The 26,453-nt window shown below is 39.7% G+C and overlaps 1 long non-coding RNA gene across 1 annotated transcript in view; it reads left to right on the forward strand.

The window, feature by feature from the left end:
• LOC144341216 (uncharacterized) overlaps window positions 1-19,263 on the forward strand; it is a 31,895-nt gene extending 12,632 nt beyond the window's left edge. The window contains exon 3 of the long non-coding RNA XR_013418092.1: window positions 17,588-19,263. This is a non-coding gene — a long non-coding RNA (uncharacterized LOC144341216). The remainder of the gene's footprint in view (window positions 1-17,587) is intronic.
• Window positions 19,264-26,453: the final 7,190 nt, after the last annotated feature.

Genomic DNA, 26,453 nt, shown 5'->3' on the forward strand with positions numbered 1-26,453 from the left:
CCATTACTGGGTATATGCCCAAAGGATTATAAATTATGCTGCTATAAAGACACATGCACACGTATGTTTATTGCAGCACTATTCACAATAGCAAAGACTTGGAATCAACCCAAATGTCCATCAGTGACAGATTGGATTAAGAAAATGTGGCACATATACACCATGGAATACTATGCAGCCATCAAAAAGGATGAGTTTGTGTCCTTTGTAGGGACATGGATGCAGCTGGAAACCATCATTCTTAGCAAACTACCACAAGAACAGAAAACCAAACACCGCATGTTCTCACTCATAGGTGGGAACTGAACAATGAGATCACTTGGACTCAGGAAGGGGAACATCACACACAGGGGCCTATCATGGGGAGGGGGGAGGGGGGAGGGATTGCATTGGGAGTCATACCTGATGTAAATGATGAGTTGATGGGTGCAGCACACCAACATGGCACAAGTATACATATGTAACAAACCTGCACGTTATGCACATGTACCCTACAAGTTAAAGTATAGTAATAATAAATAAATTAAAAAAAAAAAAAAAGAAAATTAGTGATTACAAGGAAGACCCACAGGCTTGACATCATGTTTGTAGTCTAGCTTTCTTTTTCTTTTCCATAGTGAGTATATCATAGGTTTAGTAACTATTTTTCAATTTGTTGAATTTGGCATTAAACAAGTACTACCTTCATTGAAGTATAATGCTGTTTATTATGTGTTAGGTACAGCTTTGGCTGGTAGTTTTCTCTCCTTTCTTTGCAAGTCAGATTGTAGAAAAATAAATTGATTTCTTAGAATCACTGGTTGTGGTGCATGCTAGCGGGGGGACTACTGCTAATGGAATATTGAGCACATTAGATAAAAGGTCATGTCCTTTCAGGAACACGGGCAGAGCTAGAGGCAATTATAGAGGCAAAATAATGTGAGGACAAAACACAAGTGCCCCTTGTCCTCACTTCTAAGTGGGAGCCAAATGATGAGAACACATGGACACAAGAGAGGAACGACAGACACTGGGGCCAACCAGAGAGTGGAGGGTGGGAGGAGGGAGAGAAGCAGAAAAAAATAACTATTGGGTACTAGGTACCTGGATGATGAAATAATCTGCACATTGAACCCACGTGACACAAGTTTACCTGCATAACAAACCTGCATGTGTAGCCCTGAACCTAAAATAAAAGTTAAATAAGCAAACAGCTAAAGCACATGTGATCACAGAGGTTTCAGATAATTTCAGAAAGTTCACAGCCAAATCCAATAAGCTCGTTGCTCACCACCTTTTATAATATTCCTGCAATGTAGGGCATTTGTAATTCTCTCTTGGCTTGGCTTCTTTCAGAAGGCTGGACCGGGGAGCCTGGTCCTTTCTTTAACTTCTCTATTATTTGAGTATTTCTTTCTTTTTTATTTATTTATTTATTTTATTTTTTTTTATTTTTAAGCTTTTTATTATGGAAATATTCAAACAAACACAATAGTAAGGAAAATAGTATCATATACTCCCAGGTACCCATCCCCTATCAATTATCAACATTCTCACATTTTTGTTTTACCTTTCTCCTTCCTACTTTTTTTTGCTGAAATTTTTTTTTTTTTTTTTTTATTAAACTTTGAGTTCTAGGGTACATGTGCATAACGTGCAGGTTTGTTACCTATGTATACTTGTGCCATGTTGGTGTGCTGCAGCCATCAACTCGTCAGCACCCATCAACTCGTCATTTACATCAGGTATAACTCCCAATGCAATCCCTCCCCCCACCCCCTCCCCATGATAGGCCCCTGTGTGTGATGTTCCCCTTCCCGAGTCCAAGTGATCTCATTGTTCAGTTCCCACCTATGAGTGAGAACTTGCGGTGTTTGGTTTTCTGTTCTTGTGATAGTTTGCTAAGAATGATGGTTTCCAGCTGCATCCATGTCCCTACAAAGGACACAAACTCATCCTTTTTTATGGCTGCATAGTATCTATTTCTCCACATCCCCTCCAGCACCTGTTGTTTCCTGACTTTTTAATGATCGCCATTCTAACTGGTGTGAGATGGTATCTCATTGTGGTTTTGATTTGCATTTAGCCTTGACTATCTTTGACCCTTGGCCATTGTGGTAGTGTCTAGTCTCCCTCATTTCTTTTTTAGATAAGCATTTTGTATTTTTAGCTGATGTTGGAAAGGGACTTTTTACTAGTGTATTTTCTAACAAGCTGTTGGTAATACAAACTTGTAGCATTTTATATTCACATTGAATTTGATGAACTTACTGTGCTTCAAGATTAGTTCCAATGGTTTTTAAAAATAGGATAGTTTTTTTCCCCTCTAGAAGTCCCCCTGTACTTCTAGGGGGAAAAACAAGATACTTTCACCTATTTTCCGACGAGTTCCTCTTCTTTCTGATTTGTACCTTATAATATCTTATGTTTAACTTCCAGAAATAAGGTAAACATTAGAAAACTTATCAATCAGTCATAATGCTCTGATTCTTGATTTCAGTGGGAAGGTTGCTTGAGTTTTAGATAAGATTTTTCTTATCGACTTAAGATAGCTGTCCTTTATCATTTGAGTATTAAAAAAATCTGTTTTGCTAAGAATTTTAATCTGTAATGGTTGTTGAATTATACCAAAGGCCTTTTAAGTATCCATTAAAATACTTGTTTTCTGATTTGATCTTTTGAGGTGACAGGTTAATATTGTAGTAATAGATATCTTAATATTAAATTGCATATTATATTTTGTTGAAATGTTCTTTTAATGCATTAATTCAATTTGTCGATATTTTAGGATTTTTATATCTCTATTTACATGTATGCAACCTCTGTCAAATGATGGCATCAGATTGTGTTAGCTACTTAAAATGAATCAAAAAACTTTTTATATTCTCCCATACATTCTATTAGTGTCATTAATGATCATTTCCTTGACCCTGTAAAAGAATTACCGGAAGACTTATAAACATATTTATGGCTTTAAAATATATATAATTTATATATTTATATACAATATATATTTTACACATAAATAAATATTTTCTCTATATTATATACATTTATGACATATTTGAATACATATCATAAATATGCATTTATAACATATTTATATATTTATGATATACATGAATATATTATAGTAATATATTCATATATAATATATAAATAAATATAAATAATAAATATATAAACATAAAATTATGTAAAATATATAACAGAATATCATATATAATATATAATTATATATTCTATATAAGTATACAAAATAAATAATACATATTCTTTTGGAGTAGTTCTAGATTCACAAATCACAAAGATAACAGAGTGTGTTTACATACCCACACCCAGTTCCCCCTGTTGTGAACATCTTATGTTAGAATGGTACGTTTGTTACAATTAATAACCAATGCTGGTACATTTCTATAGCCAAACTCCATTCTTGATTCAGAGTTCCTCAGTGTTTTCCCAATGTGGTTTTCTGTCCCAGGGTCTGGTCAGGAAAGCTACATTGTATTTGGGCATTGGGTCTCATTAGAGTCCTCTTGGCTGTGGCAGTTACTCAGATTTCCCTTGTTTTTGTGACGCTGGCAGTTTTGAGGGACACTGGGCAGGTGTTTCATTGAATGCCCCTCTACTGGGATTTGCCTGGAGTTTTTCTCATGCTTAGACTAGAGTCCTGTGTTTTGGGGAGGAGGACCACAGAGGTGAGGTGCAATTTTCATCACATAATGTCAAGGCCACGTGAGTACCAGCATCATGATTCATCGCTGCTGATGCTGGCCTCGTTCACCTGGCTGAGGTCGTGTTTGTCAGGTTTCTGCCACACCTGCCCTTCCATTCTGTCCTCTTTACGAGGAAGTCGCTATGTGCAGCCCACGCTTAAGGCGCGGGAAGTTATGCTCCATCTCTTTGAGGACAGAGTATGCATAATTTATTTGGAATTCTTCTGCATGGGATATTTGTCTCTTCTTCCCCATTTATTTATTCAATTATTTATTTATTGCAGAATGTCTTCATGGATATCAATCTTATACTTTTGGTTATTATTCAAGGCTGATTTGTTTGTTTTGTTGCCAAATTTGTTCCAGTTCTAGCCACTGGGAGTGTCTTTGGTTGGCTCTTGTGTCCTTTTGACATTGTGAGATTAGCTTTTTTTCTTCTTCTTAGCGTTTCCTTACTTTCTGGCATTATAAGATGCTCCAGGCTCAACACAGAATTAGCCATTTCTCTAAGGAGCCCTGGTTTCTTTTATTGCAGAATGGTATTAGCTGCTATTTGGTATTTTTAGCTGCTCCACAAGGAGCTGCTAAAAAATAAAAATAAAAAAATAAGTGAAAGAAAATAAGATCTCGATGCTAGGTTTGTGGTCTTTTATGGAGGTTTTTTTTTTTTTTTTTTGAGACAGGGTCTCACTCTGTCACCCAGGCTGGAGTGCAGTGGTGCCATCTTGGCTCACTGCAGCCTGCACCTCCCAGGTTCAAGCTATTCTCATATCTCATTCTGGAGCCTGATACTCAGCCTCCAGAGTATCTGGGACTACAGGTGCACACCACCAGGCCCAGTTAATTTTTGTATTTTTTGGTAGAGATGGGGTTCTCTATGTTGGCCAGGCTGATCTTGGACTCCTGACCTCAAGTGATCTGCCCGTCTCAGCCTCCCAAAGTTCTGGGATTACAGGTGTGAGCCACCGCGCCCAGTCTATGGAGGTAATTTTTGATGACGAGTATTTTGAAGCTTTTCTCAAGTTTGGCAATTGAGATTTTTCTGGGAAATCAACTTTTCTGAGATTTCAAGTTTAATTGGCATGCACTTGTACAAAGTATGTTTTATTATTTAAAAAATGTTATTTCTATATGATTTCAAGCAATTTTTGGATTAGTTTAGCAATTCTATTTGATATCTTCTTTTAATTTATTAACTTTCATTTTGATCTTTACTCTTACTTTCCCGGGGACCACATTTTTTCCACTTTTTATGTTCATAATTTTTTTTTTTGTGTGTGTGTGTGTGTAGATGCTTAGTTTTTATCCATGGTTTCTCTTTTAATAGTGAAATCATTTAAAGAAATGAAATTTGCTTTTAAATAGAACTTTGGCCCCATACCCTGGAATTTGACAGGCTTCAGCTGTAACTAAAATGGCAAACTCTTTAGTTACTTGTGAGGATGTTTTGAAGATCTGGAAGAAAGTGTTTTCATTGAAGCTGTTACTAATGCCTATTTTTTTCTGCTACCTTATAATAAATAATATATTTATTACTTATAAATAAAGTCATTTTTGAGCAATACTGTATCTCTTTGTGGTGTCTACAGGAGGAGAGTACATTCATAAATACATATTTATGTGCTTTACACTGTCCATAGCCTTGGTGTCAGTAATCTGTAATAGTGAGAGTTCTAAGTCCTGCTCCATTTTCGTTTTTAATCAAATGTTCTTTTTATTTCAATCTCCTTTTCTGCACAGATTTTGAGGAGACACTACTTGGCTCTTGAAAATTTCATGATTATTTTCCTTGTCTTATAAATTATCCCTTACTTGATGTAAATGAGCTTCATTGTCACATTTAATTCATTTTGTCTTGAATTCTAGTTGGTCTGCTGTTAACTGTTCTCTGATTTCTTTTTTATTATCTTCCTTCATCTTTTTGTTTTTAACTTGTGTACATTGTTATTTTAGTCTGTCTTCTGTAAGCAGCCCATTGATTGATATTGCTTTTTAGTCCAGCTTGAGTGTCTCTGTCCTTTCTGTTAGGTAGAGGTTTGCCTGATTAAATATATTACTCCTGGGCTGGGCGCGGTAGCTCACACCTGTAATCCCAGCACTTTGGGAGGCTGAGCGGGGGTGGATCATGTGAGGTCAGGAGTTCGAGACCAGCCTGGCCAACACAGTGAAACCCCGTCTCTACTAAAAATACAAAAAATTATCTGGGCATGGTGGCAGGAGCCTGTAATCCCAGCTACTCGGGAGGCTGAGACAGGAAAATCACTTGAACCCCAGAGGCGGAGGTTGCAGTGAGCCAAGATCTTGAGCCATTGTACTCCAGCCTGGAGAACAAGAGCAAAACTCCGTTTCAAATATATATAATATATATATTATATATAATATATACGTAATATATATTTTATATATTATATATAATATATACGTAATATATTTTATATATTATATACAATATATACGTAATATATATTTTATATATTATATACAATATATACGTAATATATATTTTATATATTATATATAATATATACGTAATATATATTTTATATATTATATATAATATATACGTAATATATATTTTATATATTATATATAATATATACGTAATATATATTTTATATATATTATATATAATATATACGTAATATATATTTTATATATTATATATAATATATACGTAATATATATTTTGTATATATTATATATTATATACGTAATATATATTTTGTATATATTATATATTATATACGTAATATATATTTTATATATATTATATATAACATATACGTAATATATATTTTATATATATTATATATAACATATACGTAATATATATTTTATATATATTATATATAACATATACGTAATATATATTTTATATATATTATATATAACATATACGTAATATATATTTTATATATATTATATATAACATATATGTAATATATATTTTATATTATATAATATATACGTAATATATATTATATATTATATATAATATATACGTTATATATTATATACGTTACATATATACGTTACATATAATATACATCATATATATTATATATAATATATGTAATATACATCATATATTATATATAATATATGTAATATACATCATATATTATATATAATATATGTAATATACATCATATATATTATATATAATATATATGTAATATACATCATATATATTATATATAATATATATGTAATATACATCATATATATTATATATAATATATATGTAATATACATCATATATATTATATATAATATATATGTAATATACATCATATATATTATATATAATATATGTAATATATATTATGTATATTATATAATATATGTAATATATATTATGTATATTATATATAATATATGTAATATATAATGTATATTATATATAATATATGTAATATATAATGTATATTATATATTATATATGTAATATATAATGTATATTATATATTATATATGTAATATATATTATGTATATTATACATTATATATGTAATATATATTATGTATATTATACATAATATATATGTGATATATATTATGTATATTATATATAATATATATGTGATATATATTATGTATATTATATATAATATATATGTGATATATAATATATATATTTTATATATATATAGCTGCTGAGGGCATGTTTAAACTGTCTTCAGATCTTCTTCCTCCTCCTTTTCTTCCCCCTCTTCCTTCTTCTATGGGTAGGTCCTCCCTTAAGGCAACATCATGGATAGTGGCCATATTTTCAGTTCGAGCTCTCCACGGTGAAGCCAAAAAATCACATTCCCAGCCACCCTCAGCCTGAGATGCAGGCACGCAGCTGGCTCTGCCTATCATATGCACCCATGCGCCTTGGATCCTGAAGAGCACAGGGTGAGTGCCTGGCGGGCAGAGGGGACCTTATGAAGTCCACTCTCTGGGGTGAGGAGCAGCCCAGCTCTCTTGTTAGGCAGCAGGGGTGATGGAGGGTCTGGGTCCGAGGTGCAGGTACTCACCATCATGGAGCCCGTGTGTGATGGCACAGCACAGAGATCTTCACAGGGCACGACCCCTCGTGCAGCCTGCAATGTCCTTCCTGGCTGCCCAGCGCCCACACTGGACTCTTTTGCTGGATACCTGTTATCTTTAGCAATTCCTTCCAACTTAAACTGGCCACTGTGGGCTCTCTTCTTACCCCAGCTGGGCAGCATGGCGTGTCTTCTTCGGGCATGGGGTCTTTTGAACAAAACCCTGAATGATACCAGGAACAAGGAGCTAACCTCTCAAAACCTGTGATGCCATAACATGTAGACTGTGCAGGGAAGGACATGGTCTTCCTGCTGGTGGCCCCCGTGCCAGGGATCTCTGCAGATGTAACAGCACCAGCAGCACCAGGAACAATTGTGTGCATGCCACAGGGTGCCCTAGAGGTGGAGTCTAAGGGCCTTACTTTCCTGGGTTTCCTGGGTTGCATCCCTGACTGCCTTTCTCAGTTTGTTCATAGAGGCTGTCTACTGATCACCCACCAGTCCCTGAACAACATTATACAAAAAGCCATGCAGTGGACTGAATGTCCATGTCCCATCAAATGCCTAAGTTGAAATCCTCACCAGCAAGGGGATGGTATTGGGCAGGAGGGCTTTTGAAACGTGGTTAGGTCATGAGGGTAGCATCCTCATGAATGGAATTAGTGCCCTTATAGGAAGATACATGAGCGCTCTGGAACTCTCTCCACCCTGTGAAGCTACAAGAAGTAGGTAGACTGCAACCTGAAGAGGCCCCTCCGCAGAACCTACTGTGATCTCAGACTTCCAGCCTCCAGAACTGTGAACAATGAATTCCTAATGTTTATAAAACATTGAGGCTATGGCCCTTTGTTATAACGGTCTGCAGTAAGACAGCTGGTGACACATTTACATCTCAAATTGAATATTCAAACCGGATTATGCTGCTCATTTAGGGTCTTCAGGCTTCAATGAGTTTATGATTTAGCCTGGTGAGCAAAGGGTCTCTCTACAAAGCGTCACAGTAGGCAGACTCCAGAGAGCATTTTTCTGGGACCATCACTGGGTATGGTAGAGTAGGAGAGGCAGCTGTCTATTTCTGGTAGGTGCAAATGCCCTCATTTTCTGAACAAAATGCTTGATCGTCTCTTTGGAACTGTCCATCTTGTTCTGGTACAGAGAGTGGAACATGTGGTATGTTTTTTGAGAATATGATTTAAAATCTGTTTCCATATTTGCTATAGGTAGAGGGAATTTTTCCCAGATGGAAAAATGTGGTTTGTGATGCTTTTTCATGTTTTGCTTTCTTTGTTTTTCTCATGCCCAGCATCTTACAAAGTCCCAGGCACCACTGTGTGAGGTTCCTATGGTGGCCGCAACAAATGGCCAACACTTAGTGGTTTAAACTCACACAAATGTGTTATCTTACAGATCTGTAGGTCAGCTGTCTGATATGGATCTCACTGGACTAAAATCCAGGTGTTGTCAAGGCTGTGTTCTTTTCTGGAAAAACCATTTCCTTGCATTTTCCATCCACAGTTTTCCACCCACATTGCTCCACCTTCGAGGCCAGTAATGCTGGACTGAGTCCTTTTGAGCTGCCATCTTCTGGGTCTCTCTCCAATTTTCTCATCCACTTTGACTCTTGTGATTACACTGAGCCCTCCTAGATAATCCAGGATGATATCCCCATCTCAGCATCAACTGATTAGTAATCTTAATTTCATCTGCCATTGTCAAGTAATCTAATGTGTTCACAAGTTCACACGTGGACATCTTTGAGGGTCAGGATTCTACCCAACGCATACTTAGTGGTTTATGCAGTTTTGGAACATGACAGCTGTACTGAATTTGGGAGGAGGTGTGTCAGTCATGGCTAGCGTATTAGTTTGTTTTCATGCTGCTGATAAAGACATACCCGAGATTGGTCAATTTACAAAAGAAAGAGGTTTAATGGACTTATAGTTCCACATGGCCGGAGAGGGGCCTCATCATCATGGTAGAAGGCAAGGAGGAGCAAGTCATGTCTTACATGGATGGCAGCAGGCAAAGAGAGAGAGCTTGTGCAGTGAAATTCATGATTACATGGTCCCACAATAGGCTGTCTGCAAGCTGAGGAGCAAGGACAGCCAGTCCACGTCTCAAAACTGAAGAGCTTGGAGTCTGATGTTTGAGGGCAGGAAGCATCCAGCACAGGAGAAAAATGTAGACTGGGAGGCTAGGCCCATCTCTCCTTTTCATGTTTTTCTGCCGGCTTTATATTTGCTGGAAGCTGATTGGATTGTGTCCACCAGGTTAAGGGTGGGTCTCCCTCTTTTGGCAACACCCACACAGACACACCCAGGATTAATACTTTGTATCCCTCAATCCAGTCAGGTTGACACTCAGTATTAACCATCACAGCTAGCATGTCACCATACAAACGTAGAATTTCCTAATTCAACTTTCAACTGGGACAAACAATTATTTGATACTACGGAGTGCCAGTAACAGCAGTGCACTAAGATGCTGCACAGAGGCTCCTAGCTATGGTGATTTTTGCTTGGGATTAGAATATGTGTAAGAAGCTTCATCATGGACCTGAATGAGATGGTTTCAGTATGGAAAGGTCAGAGGCTCCTGCACTTCTCTAGGATATGTAGACTTCACAGCTATCTCTTAAAATTTTTAAAATAATGTTAAACTTACAGAAGAGTTGCAAACTAATACAGAGAGTTCCTTTCTACCCCTCACCTAACTTTCCCTGTTGTGTAACCATAAACAAGTATCAAAACTAAGAAATTAATATTGGTACATTACTGTCAGCTAAGCTGCTGGCTCTAGTTGGAGACCATTGGTTTTCTACAAATGTCCTATCCTGTTCCAGGATTGCATCTGGGATCCAGTTGGTATGCAGCTGCAATGTCTCCTTTCTCAGTCTGTGATAGACCCTTAGGTTTCCTTGCTTTTTATGTTCTTGACACTTTTGAAGTGTACTAGTTAGGCATTTTGCAAAATGTCCTTCAATTTGGGGTCATCTGATACTTTCCTATGATTAGATTGAGGTTATGCATTTTGGGAAATAATACCACATCCAATTTGTAATCTGGATTTTGTGAATAGGTAGACATTTAGTTCACTTTCGTCATGACCTCCCACAGGTAACATGCCCCCTTGTATTATCTCCCAGTCCTTTGCCCCTCTCACGAACTAAGTGTTAGAAATCTTCCCACCTCTGATGACCCTTTTCTCCAATGCATTTCGTCATCACCTACACAATCTTCCCACCTCTGATGACCCTTTTCTCCAATGCATTTCGTCAACACCTACACATGGGTTGGCCGTCACTTGAAACTGCTTCATGTATAAGACCATAGTCTCTAGATCTACTTTTCTTCAATAAATCCTCTTACTCTTATACTTCTGTGCTTTCTGAACTTGATGCAGTTTCCTCATTCTGACCTCTAGTTTTATGCCTTTCCATTTTCTTCCTCTTGCATCTTTCCAAAGGTTGTGCTGAAGATGACATGAAATGATGAAGGGACAGCATGGCCTGGAGTCCAGATGTGAGGCAGCACTGGAATACCAGCCTCTTTCTAGCTTTGCTCATCTCTTCTTCAGTCAGTCCTTTAGTCATCTTTCATCCATGCTGTCATTGGCAAGGAATTGACCTTTTGTTGCCATTCTCATTTTCCCTTGGTGAATTCAGTCATCCTTGTGCTCTCTGTTGATATTATGCAAATATAAAAATAAAAATAATCCTGATAATGTGTCCTGCTGAAAGACGAAAAAGACTATCTGATCTCATTGGGATCCAATGCAGTATGACTCTCCTTTATTCATTTTTAAACAACTTCTAATTCTGAACACTTTTCCCTTGCTAAAGTCCCTAAACAGATCTCTTTGCTACACATCCCACCAGAATGTCAAATAGCATCTGTCCAGCTTGTTTACAAAGTCCTCCTCTCCAGCTCCCAGTTTACCTGGGTCTGTGCATAGTCTTCTTTCTCCTCACTGTCTTAGAGGCAAGGTCTGTTCTTTTCTCTGAGGCTAACACCTCTGTCACCTTTCTCTGGGCCTCCCTGTGGCAGCAATCAGTCTTTCTCTGTCCTTTGCAAGTCCTTTCTCTTAACAACAAGATACTAGTATCTTCTTTATTACAAAGAAATTCTGTAGTCTGCTAACTTACCTCCCTTCTCACTCAAGTTCTCCAAAGGTTGAAATCATGCTCTGCCTCCAGGTCCTCATTTCTTATACTAAAATCTGACTTTGTTTCCTCCACACTATTGGAATTCTTCAACTTAATTGTTAGGTTTAATGAATCTAACTCTGCTTGGGCTGCCCGTGACATCTGCCATAACTAACACATATCAAAGCCCACTCCTCCAGGCTTCCATGACAATCAGAGTAATGTCCCAGTTCTCACTGTCATCCCTCCATCTCCTTTGGGAGTGCAGGTTGCATGGTGTATTAGTCTGTTCTATTACACTGCTATAAAGAGATGCCTGAGAATGGATAATATGTAAAGACAAGAGGTTTAATAGGCTAATGATTCTGCAGGCTGTATGGGAAGCATGATGCTGGCATCTGCTTGGCTTCTGGGGAGGCCTCAGGAAACTTACAATTATGGTGGAAGCCAAAGTGGCAGCCAGCGTGTCACATGGCTGGAGCAGGAGGAAGAAAGTGAAGGGGGAGGTGCCACATATTTTTAAACAAACAGATTCCATGAGAACTCACTCATTGGCATGAGAACAACACCAAATGGGATGGTGCTAAACCATTCATGAGAAGCCCCCCACCTCCCACCGGGCCCCACCTCCAACACTAAGGATTACAATTTGACATGAGATTTGGGTGGGGACACAGATCTAAACCATATCATATGGCTACCACTTAACTGTTGTCTGTGCTTCTCCCTTCATCAACTCTCTCTTCTTTTTCCATCTCTCCCTGAGTCCTTTCACAACTTTTCATGGCTTTGACCATTGCTTCAATACAGAGGACTCAAACTCTGTGTTTCTAGTCCTGTCTTTAGTCCTGAGCTTCCTAACTCTCAGCCCCACACTCCTGTATCCCAGAAGCAGGATACAAGATGCATCATCTCCCAGTTCTCCTTACTGTTCTTACTTCCTGCTTTTCCTGCCAGAAGAAGCTGAGCATAGGACAGTGTTCCTGGTTTTACGAGATGTTCTTTCTGCCATCAGTCCAAAGTTTATCAATGGGAACTTTGAAGTTCTCTTCTTTTCCAGCATTTTTGCAGCATTAAGTTCTGCTTTTCTCCTTTACAGCCTTTACTTTCTCACAGTTTGGTTTCCATTTGTCATATGGAAGCTCCTAGTTTTCATTCGTGGTTCCATCGATTCTCACAGTTGCATGTCATCCACGTTCCTTTGGTTGATATCAATACTACCCAAATGCTAGCAGAGTTTCCCCAAATGTTGGCTTTAGTGCAGTCTTCTCTGCTCTGCTCCAGGCTAGAGGAGCAGTCATTCCATTTGCATGGACCACAGTCATCTTGGACTCAACATGTCTAAGTGGAATTAATTTTGTTCTCTTCTGAAACTCTCTTTCTTCAGATTCCCTCTGGTGATGAATGTAAAGAAGCCAGAAAATAGAAGTTATCCAAAGCTCTTTCCTCTCACTTATTCCCAGGGAAGTGCTGGAGGTTGCCTTCCCACTATCTCTGTGTTTGCCCCTTCCTCTCCACCTATGGGGTTTTTGCCTTAGTTCAGGTTCTCATCTAGCAGTCTCCTAACTGGTTTCTCTGCTTCAATTCTTCTTCACTTCTAGCTCAACCACTCCACAAAGAACAGAGTAGAAAATTTGAAATGTGAATCCAGTCTGGACCTTGCTCTGACTAAAATCTTTCAGTGGTGCTTTCCATCACCTTCAGAATGAAATCTGTTTCTTAACTTGTGTGTATCAGTCAGCTCTTGCCACAATAATGCTGCAAAACAGAACATCCCCAAATGTAGTGATTTACAATGACAACCCTTTGTTCTAATGCTTATGTGCCTCCAGGTTGACTGGTTCAGTTGTCCCAGTTGGGGCTTGCATGGGCCTCCCTGTATCAAGTTACAGGTCAGCTGGGCTTGGCTCTGCACTGTGGGTGGAGTTCAGGCCTACTTACTACACATGGGTTGAAGGTGCAATTGTCACTTGGGACATATCCTTCATGTGGAAGATAACTAGGATAAAAGAAGGTGAGTGGAAACAGATGCTTCTTGAGGCTATGGTCTGGAACTGACACTTACTCACTTCTAACCACCTTCTACTTGCTAAAGAAAGTCTACATTGTGAAGTCTAACATAAAGGGGGCGGGAGCATGTACTCTGCCCATGCTGGGAGACATACAAAGACACAAGGAATGGGAAAGGATGTTAAACTCAAGCACATGGAGTGCACGAAGGACTGCAAATGACAACTCCACTAGCACAGGGGACATAGCATAAATCTTTGTCCTACCTGTCTTCCTGTCCAGATCCATCCTCTCTGTTCTCAAGTTTCTTTTTCCATGCTAGATCCTACCAAACTACTGTCTGCATCCTGGACACTTGTGCTTTTCTCTCTGCACTTAAACATACACTTTCCTGTGCCTAGAAAGACTTTCCCTCCACTCTGGACTTGGAAAGCTCTACCGGTTTCTCTAGATCCAGCACTGATGTCTCTGCTTCCAATATATCCTCGCTTTCCAGGGTGGATTAGGCTCATAACTCCTATTCCCACTACACCACTCTCACCACTCTCTGCACCGTTTTTGGAAATTTTTTATTTATTATTCCTATTCAGTCTTTTCCACAAGATTACAAGCTACTTGACTTCAGGGTCTTCATTCTTCCTCCTTGCATAGAATCAAGTCAATTCTGTAGGCTCGATAAATATTTGTTGAATAAATGAATGGATGTGTGTATGGGTGACTGTTTCTGAGCAGTCATTTCATTATCTAGCTCATGTACTAAAATGTTCGAACATTACATAATTATGTTAAAAACAGATTTAAAAATTTCACAGACACACATTCAAAACCATTTACTGAACAACAATTTTTCTCTGTCCAACTTTTGTGATCATCTTTGCTTCTTTTAATAGCTAAGCTAATTTAGGCTTGAATATTGTTTTCCCTCATATTTTGGATCGATTAGATTTCTTTTCTTTTAACAACATGTATTTTTGGTGACAATTACATAGAAGCTTTTTAATTTTTTTAATTTTTTATTTTGCCTTAGGCATAAAGCAACTATATTTTTCCTATAAAAGGTGAGCTCAGAATAAGCCCATTATTACCATCCCCAAATTAATTCAAATGCCACCCAACTTTTACTTATTGTACTTCAGAACCTGTGCATGGATTATTCTAATATTCTGAAAAATGAAGTGAATAAACTTCTTAATATAAGCTCAGCTAGCAATAATTGAGTCACATAAAATGCAACCTATCAAACTCTGAAATTTGTTTATGTCCAAATGAAGGACTTTGGGAACATAAAATTCAAATATAGACCAAATACTTGGACTTTGAATTTGTCCAGAAGTCTGAGCAAAACTAGAAATCTGTTAATTCATGTTAAACTAGAAACTGAAATTTTTATTTGTCAAATAAAAAAGAACTACATTACTACATTCTAGTTGTTGTTTGGCCTTAAATTTTATTTATTCAATACACATTTTTGTAGCATCAACTTCTTGTAAGGCACAAAGACCAAATCCCATGATACCCTTTCTTGAATCCTCTTACCGAAGGGACCCTTGGTTTCCCATACTGTGCATTCCCTCTCACTGCATTGAGTAATAAGCACAACTTGTTCAGCTACAGGTGTGTTCCTGGTGGCCCTTGGCTGGAGGATATTGACAGCACTTAACAGAATATCACAAATAATATTGACTTAAACCATAAGGGTATATTCTCTCACTGAAAAGTTGGGTGGTGGGCAGTCCAGACTGGTGTGACAGCACCTAGATGTCCTCAGAGACCAGTCTTCTGCTTGGCTACTCTCAGCACATGGCTTCCATCACCAAGTGCAACTCATGGTCCAAGAGGCTGCTAGAGCTCCAGCCATCACACCTGCATCTTATGCAGCAGAAATGGGAATATAGAGAAGGTGAGAAAAAGGATGTCCCTTCCACTTGTATCAAACCCTTTTAAGAAGACTTCTCAGAAATTTCTCACAAATTTCAATTATGTTTTATTGAGCACAACTTAGTCACATGGCCACACCTTGTCAGAGGATGGATGGGAAATGCAATCTTTTGGCTGGGCACATTGCTGCCCCAAAGAGAGTCAGGATTCTGTTACCAAGAGACAAAGATAAAAGTGACAAGAGGTAGACAACATCATCTCTACTATAAAGTGCTTCTGCTTCTTTACAGGTCAAATAAAAATCATCTTTGATTAAAACTATACCTTGCTCCCATGGATTGAATGTCCACAGTTCCTAAAAGGTTCTGGGAGCTACGTGGTTTGCATCTGCACTCTGCACCTCTGGCCCTGGGTCAAAGTACTCCTGTTAGGCTGGTCTTTCTTGCCTCGGGACTTGGACACTCGGTTACCTGTGATGGAGGAAATCCCACTACACTTTTTCATCTCCATATATTCTATTCATCCTTCAGGGACCCGTCAAATCCTCTGGCTGTAAAATCCAACTGTTCGTTAAGCAAATGAGCCTCTTTGGGGCTGGCACTGTTCGGGGCACTGGGAACAAAACATCCTTCTGACCATGGCACTTCTATTCTGGGAGGAAAGAGACATCCGATACATACATGAACAAATTTTTCTGTAATGGGCCAAGTAGGATGAGTCCTGGAGGAAAAGTGAGATTAGAGCTGCCAAGAATCTTTGGGATCTGAATGGAGAAAAACGTATTCAGGACCCCTGGTGGGAGCAGATGGGCCTTGTGATTGGGGTTGAATTGCAATATAGTCAGATCCGGATCCCTCTGCAGCTCTGGACCCTACATCCTCCTCTCCCCCATCCTTTCTTATTTTTCCTGAATAGGAAAAGGGGTTAGAAGGCAATGGGATGGAGGTGAAATTTTAGATGGAACATCCATGGAAAGTCTACAGAGAAAGTAACATTTGAGTGGGAGCCTCAAGGCAGGGAGAGAATGAGCCTTGCAGGTGACTGGAAGAGCATTTGGGTGAATAGCTGTGCAAAGGCCCTGAGGTGGGCACTTGATTGACTTATTCAAGAAATAGGAAGGAGGCCACTGTGGCTGAAACAGAGTTTGAGAGGCAGGAGGTAGGAGATTAGTTCTGGGAGGTGATGAGGATCAAATCACACAGGGCTTTCGGGGCTGGTATGAGGCCTTCAAGCGAGATGTCCTTTGGGGAAGGTGTGTGTGACATTATCTGATCAGATCGTATCTTTTGCTTTGTCTTTCTGTTTAGCGTAGTTCTTGCCAGATGGAAATATTTGATACAGTCTGAAAGAAACTTTGAGATTGATTTGCATTTTCGCAATTAGTGATGAAGAATTGATTTGATTATTCTAGAATAGAATATTTAAATCTTTTTTAATTTAAATTTTTTATTTCAATAACTTCAGGGATGCAAGTGGTTTTGGCTTCATGGATGAACTGTAAAACAGTGAAGTCTGGGAGTTTAATGCACATGTCACCCAAGTAGTGTATATTGTACTCAATAGGCAGTTTTTTATCCCCCACCCCCCACCCCCTGAGTCTCCATTTTCTATTACACAACTCCGTATGCCCTTGTGTACTCACAGCTTAACTCCCTCTTATAAGTGAGAACATGCAGTATTTGGTTTTCCATTCTTGAGTTACTCTACTTAAAATACTGGCTTCTAGTTCCATTCAAGTTGCTGGAAAAGACATGATTTTGTTCTTTTTTATGGCTGAGTAGTTAGAATACTTCTTAAGTAAAAATATTTACTTTTTCTTTACTCAGACTTTGAATGTTTGAAACTACCTTGGCCACCAGAGTGTGTTACCTGGAAGTTTGGTCCCAAGCAAGAAGCCACAGGGAGAGACAGCGAGGCAACTGTATGCACACGCAATGAACACTGAGACTGATATCACTGAGACTTTCAGAGGACAATGGACTCATGGATCTCATGTCTTTCCTAGACTCTGTTCTTTGCCCTTGGGTCTTCTCTACTCAGACTACCTGCCCCCAAATGCTCCATCCTCACCAAAATATAAAGATTGAGAAGAAAGTGGGACAAAGGGTGTGGAATAAAAATGTAAGATTGGCTATCACCCCAAGGTGATCAAATCCAATGTTGGTTTTGCTCCAGTGGATCTGAGACCAATTTCGCATCAGTCCCAGAGCACAGCAAGCCTGTTCAGGCTCTTGTAAGTGAGGACCTGTGGTTGAAGAGTAAGTTTTTTGTAGCTTTAATCCTTCTGTTCTCTGGGCTGGACGGTCATGATGGTACTGTGGGAATACCTTGGGCCTGGCTGCCAGGTCGACCTGCACAAAGATGCCTGTCCCTGCGGGAGGGGTGCAGACATTGTGCAGCTTGCACACAAGAGCAGAACTGGGGTTTCTAGCAGCAGAAATGAGTCATACAGAGAGCCATTTAGAGATTGCTCAATACAGTTCTTGGTTGAGTAATGGCAATTAGTGTGGAGGCAAATTAGAACAACAGTGACAGTGTTGATTACAAAGCAAATGAAAAAGCGCAAAAGGAAAGCATTTTCTTGGAGTGCCTCAAAGAATTCTGCATTTAATTATGTGCCCTCTCAGTGTTAGAGAGAGTGAGATTTCATCGGAAAACACTGGAGGGTCATTTGTGGCGGAACAGAAGCCTCTGGTACAGACAGGAAGCAAATGAATGGCAGGGGATGTGAGTTTGGGTGGAAGGGCTGTCATGGGGACTCAGATTGGATTCCAGAGTCAGGTGCATTGTGGTCCTTGCCTGATGCAGGACGTTTGGACTCAGATTTTTCTGAAGACAGCATAAGCAGAGAAACAAGGTGTGAAGACAAGTTGGTGTGAGGATGTTGACACCATGACAAAGTTATTTACTCTACCCCACCCCAGTGCCCAAATGAACAATATGAACACGATAGGGATGCAGTTCACATGCATTCCATTTTAGAGTTTGCTTTAAAATTTTATATCCACGTCGTAACCTCCTGATTAGGATTTGAGAGAACTGGTTGTCAAAATGAACTATATTTTTAGGAAAGTGTTATTTTGTGTTATTCTGATGCTATAAAAGCCAAGGTTGTTACACTGAAGGACTCTGTAACATGAGAAGTGTATCATATTCTAAATATCCCCAGGGTGTCTCCTTTGACCTCAGCACTAACAGCTGATAATGGCGGGGATTGCTATTATTTCACATGTGACCCTCCATGGTGAGACATACCCACCCAGGGCGAGGGGGAAGAGGGGAAGTTGCCACATATTTCCAGCTGGCATAGTAATTGTAGTATTGAGAAGGTAAAAGATTCATATCTAATCAAAGAACCCCAGATAAGTGTGTCCTGGGCTGTTGTCCCTGTGGCTTTAACAAGTCACTTGGTGATGCACAAACTGAATACAGCTGAACTCTGCCCAGGGTTGTGATGACTGCTTTTCATAGCTTTAAATTCTATTAAAAACCAGAATGAAAATGCTTCTTGTAAAATGCTTGTCTCTTAAAAACATAAACAAGATGATATAATTTATCCAGAGTTGGGGAAATACATCCAGTTTAAATTTTATATACATTTAAAGGCAGCCTACTTATAACAGAAATGAGCTATCTAGCTCTCTCTCTCTCTCTCTCTCTCTCTCTCTCTCTATCTATCTATCTATCTGTCTTCATCATCATTGTCATCACCTATTGTATTTGCTTTCTTTGCTCTGTAGTAAGTTACCACACACTTAGTGGTTTAAATCATTACCTAATTATTCTCTCACAGTTCCCTGACTCAGAAGTCTGTGGAGGTTCAGCTGGGCTCTCTACTCAGTGTCTCACAAGGCTGAAATCAAGAAGTCGGCCCAATGAGGCTCTTCCCTGGAGGCTTGGAGGATGAATCACTTTCAAGTTTCTTCAGGTGGTTGACCAAATCCAATTTCTCACAATTGTAAGACTAAAGCACCTGTGTCCTTGTTGGATGTTGGCCAGGGGTTGCTCTCAGCTGCTGGGGTTTCTCTTGGCTCCTAAAAGCCTCTGTCTTATCTCTGAATGTGGCTCTGTTCTAAAATATAGTGTATTAATAGAAAATTTGAGACTCAGTAAAGCCAACAGATTGGGAGATAATTGCCATTAAAAATACCGTTTGTTGGCCACAGTTCCCAGAAGAGCAGGTTACACCACATCACAGGTGGCCACCAGGTGGATCAGGAGGAAGAGGGAGCAGGAGAAATGTGAGCAAGAGCCTTCACTGTGGTTGCCATCAGGAGGGAACAGGTGAAGCAGGGGAGCACGCTCCAGATTGGTGAGTTTGAATAATTTCAGTGGGCTCTGAAGCTTAGGGGCTGTCTCCAGTTGTGGGACCAGTGCAATTTTCCTATAGAACTGAAGCTTTAGAAACTTATTTGTTTAATCTGAGTTCCTTTCTCAGGAAACTAATAGGCCATCCAGATAGTATAGTATCAGGAAACTGAAATTTCCCAGATTACTGTATCTGGACAATAAGATGCACCTGCTGCCTGTTAAAAAACTCCTCTTTCTTGTGCCTCCTTAATTCCTTGCTATGTAAACCCTTTAATCAGTTAGAGATGAATTTGAGATTGATCTTCTGTTTCTGGCTGACGTCACCAGCATAAAATCTTTCTTTCCTGGTAACACTTGTTGTCTCAGTGATTGACTTTCTGTGTGGTGAGCAACTGAACCTAAGCTGAAACTCTAGTTTTTGGCAGCAGTTGTCTGATATCTGGCCCTGGGATGATTCGGGCAGGGCTGCATAGTGGTCTTGTGTGAAAAAAGGGGGATATCGAGGGTATGTGCCCTAGATTGGTTGATTTGCATTTAAAAGGCATATTTCAGGTGAGCTGTTTGCTATGTTTAGAACTGGTTAGTCCTGGGAAGGGCAGTCTCTCCAGAGGCAGCCAGGCCCCAGATGTTAAAGCATTAGAATACAGAAAATAAAAGACATGATTAATACAGTCACCTCCATTTTCAAAGCCAGCAACCGTGCACGGAATTCTTCTTATGCCTTGATTCTCTCTGACTTCTCATTCTGCCCCCATCCAGAGAAAACTCTGTTTTCAGGGCTCATGTGTTTAGACTAGACCCACCTGGATAACCTGCCTTCCAAGTAACTCAAAGTCAACCATTAAATAACCTTAATTATAGCTGCAAATTTTCTTTTGCTGTGTGCATGATGTCGTCATGGGATGATATCCTATTGCATTCACAGTCCCGGAGATTAGGGTAGATTAAATTAGGGCATTGGCAGGCCACATTGGGATTCCATATATATATATATATATATATATATATATATGATATGAAAGAATTATTGTATATATAGGAAGATATGGAAAAATTATATATATATAGAGAGAGAGGTGTTTGATCATTGAAGAACATTTGAGGCTAGGCATGGCTCAGTGCTTTGAGAGGCCAAGGTGGGCAGATAAGATCATTTGAGGCCAGGAGTTCGAGACCTGCCTGGCTAACATGGCAAAATCCCATCTCTACCAAAAATATAAAAATTGGCCAACGTGATGGCATGCACCTGTAATCCCAGCTACTCAGGTGGCTGAGGTACGAGAATTGCTTGAACCGAGGAGGGGGATGGAGGTTACAGTGAGCTGAGATTGCACCACTGCACTCCAGCCTGGGTAACAGAGCAAGACCCTGCCCTGTCTCCAAAAAAAAAAAAAAAAAAAAAAATTGAAAAAATATGAAAAACTACACAGAGGAAAATAAAAACCACTTAACATTTTGTCACTATGAATATGTTTCCTTTGAGTTTTTATCATCCATATTATTTTCACACCTAGAATAAAAATGTATTCATAATATGTGTCCTTTTGAATTTCAAAAATTTTTCCATGTCATTGTACACTCCTTGTAATGGTAATTGTTAGCATCTGTAGAGTAAACATTTATAAATGAATAACTTAATATTGGGTATTTAAGTGATCTCAAAGCTTTAATAATATTTACGATTATTCTGAAGGAAGGTTCCTAGAAATAGGATTACTAGCTAGGAAGCTATAAACATTTATGTCTCTTGATTTATGCTCTCAAAACAGCAGAATCTGGTGTCTTTCTCTTTGCCTTCTTGTTTCCTTCCTGTATCCCTCTCTCCTCCTTTTTTAGTATTTAAGTTTTCAAAAATACAATACAAAGATAGAAAAGATATCCCAACCTCATCACTTTTTATTCCTATGAACAAAGGAAAACTATTTCTTCATAATCTACTTCATCATCTACACAAAGCCACTTGAGTATGAAAAGAAACCCATTCTACACCAGCTTGACTATTAATAAGCAACTGCCTTTTAGTAGAATAATCAGAGATGGAACTCACTTAAATGATATGATTTCTGAAATCCCCACTAGTGGTCCAAGGAAAGATTGAAGCTGCTTTTCTTTCTAACATGCTTTTGCCTGGTTCCCAGGATCCTGTGCCAACCCGGTACTTACAGGGAGGTTCCTTATGGAATCCCACAGGAGTCCAATCCTTGAGCACTTTCCTCGCTTTGGTTTCCGTGAACCTCTACCTGTCCATGGTATATTCTCTCATCTGTCTGCTTGTAATTTTCCCAGGGGACCACTGGGTGAATTAAGTAGCTATTATCCAAATAGGTTAGTGGATTTGTTTTCATTGCAACACAATGAAAAGGACAAAATGATCTTTCTGACAGCCTTCTGGAGAGGATGAGTGAACCAGCCAGTTATTGTGCGTTTTCCAGAAGGCAGATTTGGAAGCTTTTGTTTATTGTTTTGTTTGTCACATTCTACAGCATTAACTTGTCATGTAATCTTGTCCTACGGGCAGAGGCTTACCCAACATGAAAGGTTTTAATTTTTGCCATTTAAGCTCTACTGTGGACTGGATTTCAGTAGATGGGTTCCTTAAATCAGAGGATGCTAATTAGTCCTCAGACTCCTAGGGTCAGAGAAGGTGGTGAAGGGGTCTCCTGAAAAATTTGCTGGATATTTCCAATGAGTAACAGCCAAGCATAAAGAGGTGCCCAGAGAACCTCTGACTGGCCTGCGTACAGGGACGAGTGTGCACTGGGGTTGAGTCTCGGGAAGTTCAGGCTGTTTGTCGGGCAGAGGAGAAGCCTGGCGTCTCCTGATCCTGGGTAGTAACCTGGGAATCAATCTGCGAGGCAGGAAGCCCACTGGCAGGACTTTTGCTTTGCTGAGAGTCCTTGTTTCCTCCTTTTATTCTTTTTCGCCCAATAAACTCTGCCCTTCTCACCCTTCAAAGTATCTGAGTCAGATCTTTCATGGTCGTGTGACAAGAACCCAGCTTTTAGCTGAACTAAGGAGAAAGTCCTAAAACATTACCACTTCAATTGTTAACTGCACCCCTGTGCCTGTTTCAGAAGCTTCCATGGTTCATTGCTATTAGTCATCTCGACAAAAGGGAATGTCTGAACGGCAGACGTACTTGGTAAATTCAAGTACTGAATTCCTTTTCTCCCTAGCAGGAATTCAGCCTTGTTAATATTTAAGATTTATCAACAGTTCTCTTTAAGCTCCAAACCATTACTTATGCTAAAATTGATCATTGTGCGAACATGAAAGGATTAATCAGCTGCAAATTTAATTGGTCTAATGTGATTTTCTATAGCTAGCCTGTTTCACAGTGTTCACAGCCTAACATGGAAGCCGACTTTACCAAGGGTCTTTGAGGTGGGTGCTGCACACTGGTTCAAGCACAGGAGCGTAGAAGGGCACTCTCATCCCTTGATGGATCTCAAAGTTTCAACTCAGTAATTGCTTCTCACCATACAAAATTTTTATACTACTCTAAATTGTGCTACAGTAAATTATATTAGTTTGAAGTCTTAAGGGACAAGAAATTAATACTTTGACAAGTGTCAGGTAGTTGGGGATGAAACTTGATTACTGCTAGCCTTTTTAGTTTTATTTTTTTGTAAAATGTAATTAGGCCTATAAGCAGGTAGGCTTGCTTCCACACCCCTAAATTCTACTTATCTGCTCACCTGGTCACTGAGTTAGTCCTCCCCTAGAAGAAAGCCCCTCACAACATGATCGAGAACAGAGTAGCTTGCATGCTCCGTGCAGGCAGGTAGAATGTGCCAGGGAGAAGAGGGGACGGCTCAGGCATGCCCAGTTTCTTCTCCCAAACTCACCAATGGGAGAAGCCATTTCAACTGCCCTGGGTGGGATGAGTAAGGGGTGGGACAAAGGGCTGGGAGTGACATTCCTATGTAGCTCTTTCTGTGTGCAACACAATGAAAAGGATAAAAATGACCTTTCTGACAGCCTTCTGGAGAGGATGAGTGAACCAGCCAGTTATTGTGCGTTTTCCAGAAGGCAGATTTGGAAGCTTTTGTCTATAAACACAGCTTTCACTAAATGCTTAGTCTAGTCTGCGGATTTCCTAAGATCTCTGCATTTTCTCTTTCTCTCTCTGTTTCTCCTTTAGGTCTCATGGATGTATTTTGTTCTGTACTAGGTCCACTAACACACAGTAGAGTGTGTGAGTCTGGCTTTTCTGTGATCATGCTGTGTATCAAACAAGTCCAAATATCAGTGGCTTAAAAGAGCAGATCATTTTTTCTAGCTTGAAGTTCTGCACCTTGGCAGGGCTTGGCTGCATCAGGTTCCAGACTGTGTTGGGTGCAGGTTTCCTCCATGTGTCTTCCCATTGTGGACCATGGGTACAGGGGACCTTTCTTGTGTCTGAAGACAGAATCACAAGAGCTGAGTAAAGTCATTAGGTGGCATCTGAAGCTTCTGCTTGCATCATGCCTGCTCATTTACAACCAGCCATTGCAACACATGTGTTCAGGCCCAACATTATGGGGAGGGGAGGGTGATATTTGCTGAACAGCAATGCAATCTACCTGACAAAAGATAAAGTGGGGCAGGAAAACATGGGAGTGGCCATGACTTCATGCAGTAACCCATTTCTTTGGTTTGGTATCTTCTTTCTTGCTCTGGAGTCGAATAGAACTGGGTTTGAATCCTGACCACAGACCCATGAGTCAGACAAGGTGATTTTTGAACTGTAACTGAGAGAGGCAGGTTGAATAGCCAGATGAAGTCATGAGGCAAGAGAATTCCACTGGAAGAGAATGGTAGAGACCAAGACAGAGCAGTGTATTTTGGAAAGTGGTGGCCCAGCAGTTTAAGGAAGGAGTGACGTCTGAAGGAGTTGACAGGGAGGAGGGCTTGTGTATTTAGGTAGATAAGAGAAAATAGAGTTTGTTTATTGGCTCATGTGAAAGAGTCCAGAAGAGAAGGAGAGGCTGAAGCTCAGAAGAGAGAAAGACCACAGGCAGATCTGAGGTACCGGCAGAGATGCCATCATGAGCATAGATGGGCTTGTCTCCAAATCCCTTGGATAACCAGGGTGAAGTTATCAGTTGGTGGGGAAACAAAAGAAATTGGAGAACTTTTTTGGATGAACAGGAAGGGAAATTATCCAAGCATGGGGTCGTAGGGGCTGCATGTGTGTTCTGAAGAGAGGAAAAGACTGATGTGTCACAGCAGGTCATGAGGAGGGAGCAGCTTAGCGGTGGAAGGAGAGTAGTGCTGTTGAGATAAGAAAGCTGACTTTGATGTGACCTCAGTTCCCATATGTCTGCATTTTCCCCATCAGCATTGAACTTCTATGGGCTAGAAGCTGAGGAAATGGGCAAAAGGCCCAGCAGGTGCCTGAGCAGAGGGTTAATGTGCTGGTTTAGACCAGTCCTGGCAATTAAGCCTCTGATCCAGGGTGGGGGAAGGGATTGAACCCAGATAAAGTTAATTCTAGTGTCCAGGAGTACTGCAGCAGATGCAGTGGAAAGGAAACTTTCAGAAGCAAACCCTGACGCTATTACTCACCCCTAGTGTGGAACAGCGTGGAAAAGCATCCACGACCCACCACTCCCCAGCTTTTAGCTTCTCTTCACTCATTCTTCATCAGGATGGGCTACATAATTTTCAAGGCCTGGTGCAATATTAAAAGACAGGGAGCCTTGCTCACAAATGATGAGTTTTAAGATGGTGACAGCAGAGCATTAAGCCAAGTGTGGGGCCTTCTAAGTGCAGGGCGGCCCTGTGGGACTACAGGAGTCATATCCCAGGAGGCCAGTTCTTAACCCTTGGCTCTCAGTCCACATGCCTTCTGCGCTTTTTCTCCCCTCTTCATTTTGAATACACCACTTCCTGTCTCCTCATTGTTCCTGCTCAGCTTCTATTGTAGAATCAAAATCCATTTCCATGTCAGCTCCTCAGGCTTTCCCAGGACTCTTTCAATGTCCATCAGCACACTTATCTTTCCATGCTTAGCATATATTCTACATAAGGTGGTTGAGTGAAGGAGTGAACAAACAAATAAATAAATAAATGGTGAACTTTGAAGAGTCATGTCCAATGGAATAAACCAGAAGGAACTCTGTCCCCAGTACCCCTGTATGGGAATGAGAGCCTCCAGGTTCCTTTCACACTGAAGAAAGTGTTATAAGAGTTCAGATGTACTGCAGTCACTTAACTCATGAACTTGTTAAGGCTCTGCTCCATAACAAAAGAGATTGGAAAATGCGTGGTGTGAAAATTACAATTTACTCCTAAACCTTAAAAATGTACGTGACTTAATATTTGCTTTAAAATTGGTCTTTTGCTTTTTTCTCCAAAACTATTTGAGGCTGTTGGTAAGAAAAGAAACATGAGCTG

Source organism: Macaca mulatta, chromosome 6, assembly GCF_049350105.2.
Source record: "Macaca mulatta isolate MMU2019108-1 chromosome 6, T2T-MMU8v2.0, whole genome shotgun sequence".
Taxonomy (NCBI): domain Eukaryota; kingdom Metazoa; phylum Chordata; class Mammalia; order Primates; family Cercopithecidae; genus Macaca; species Macaca mulatta.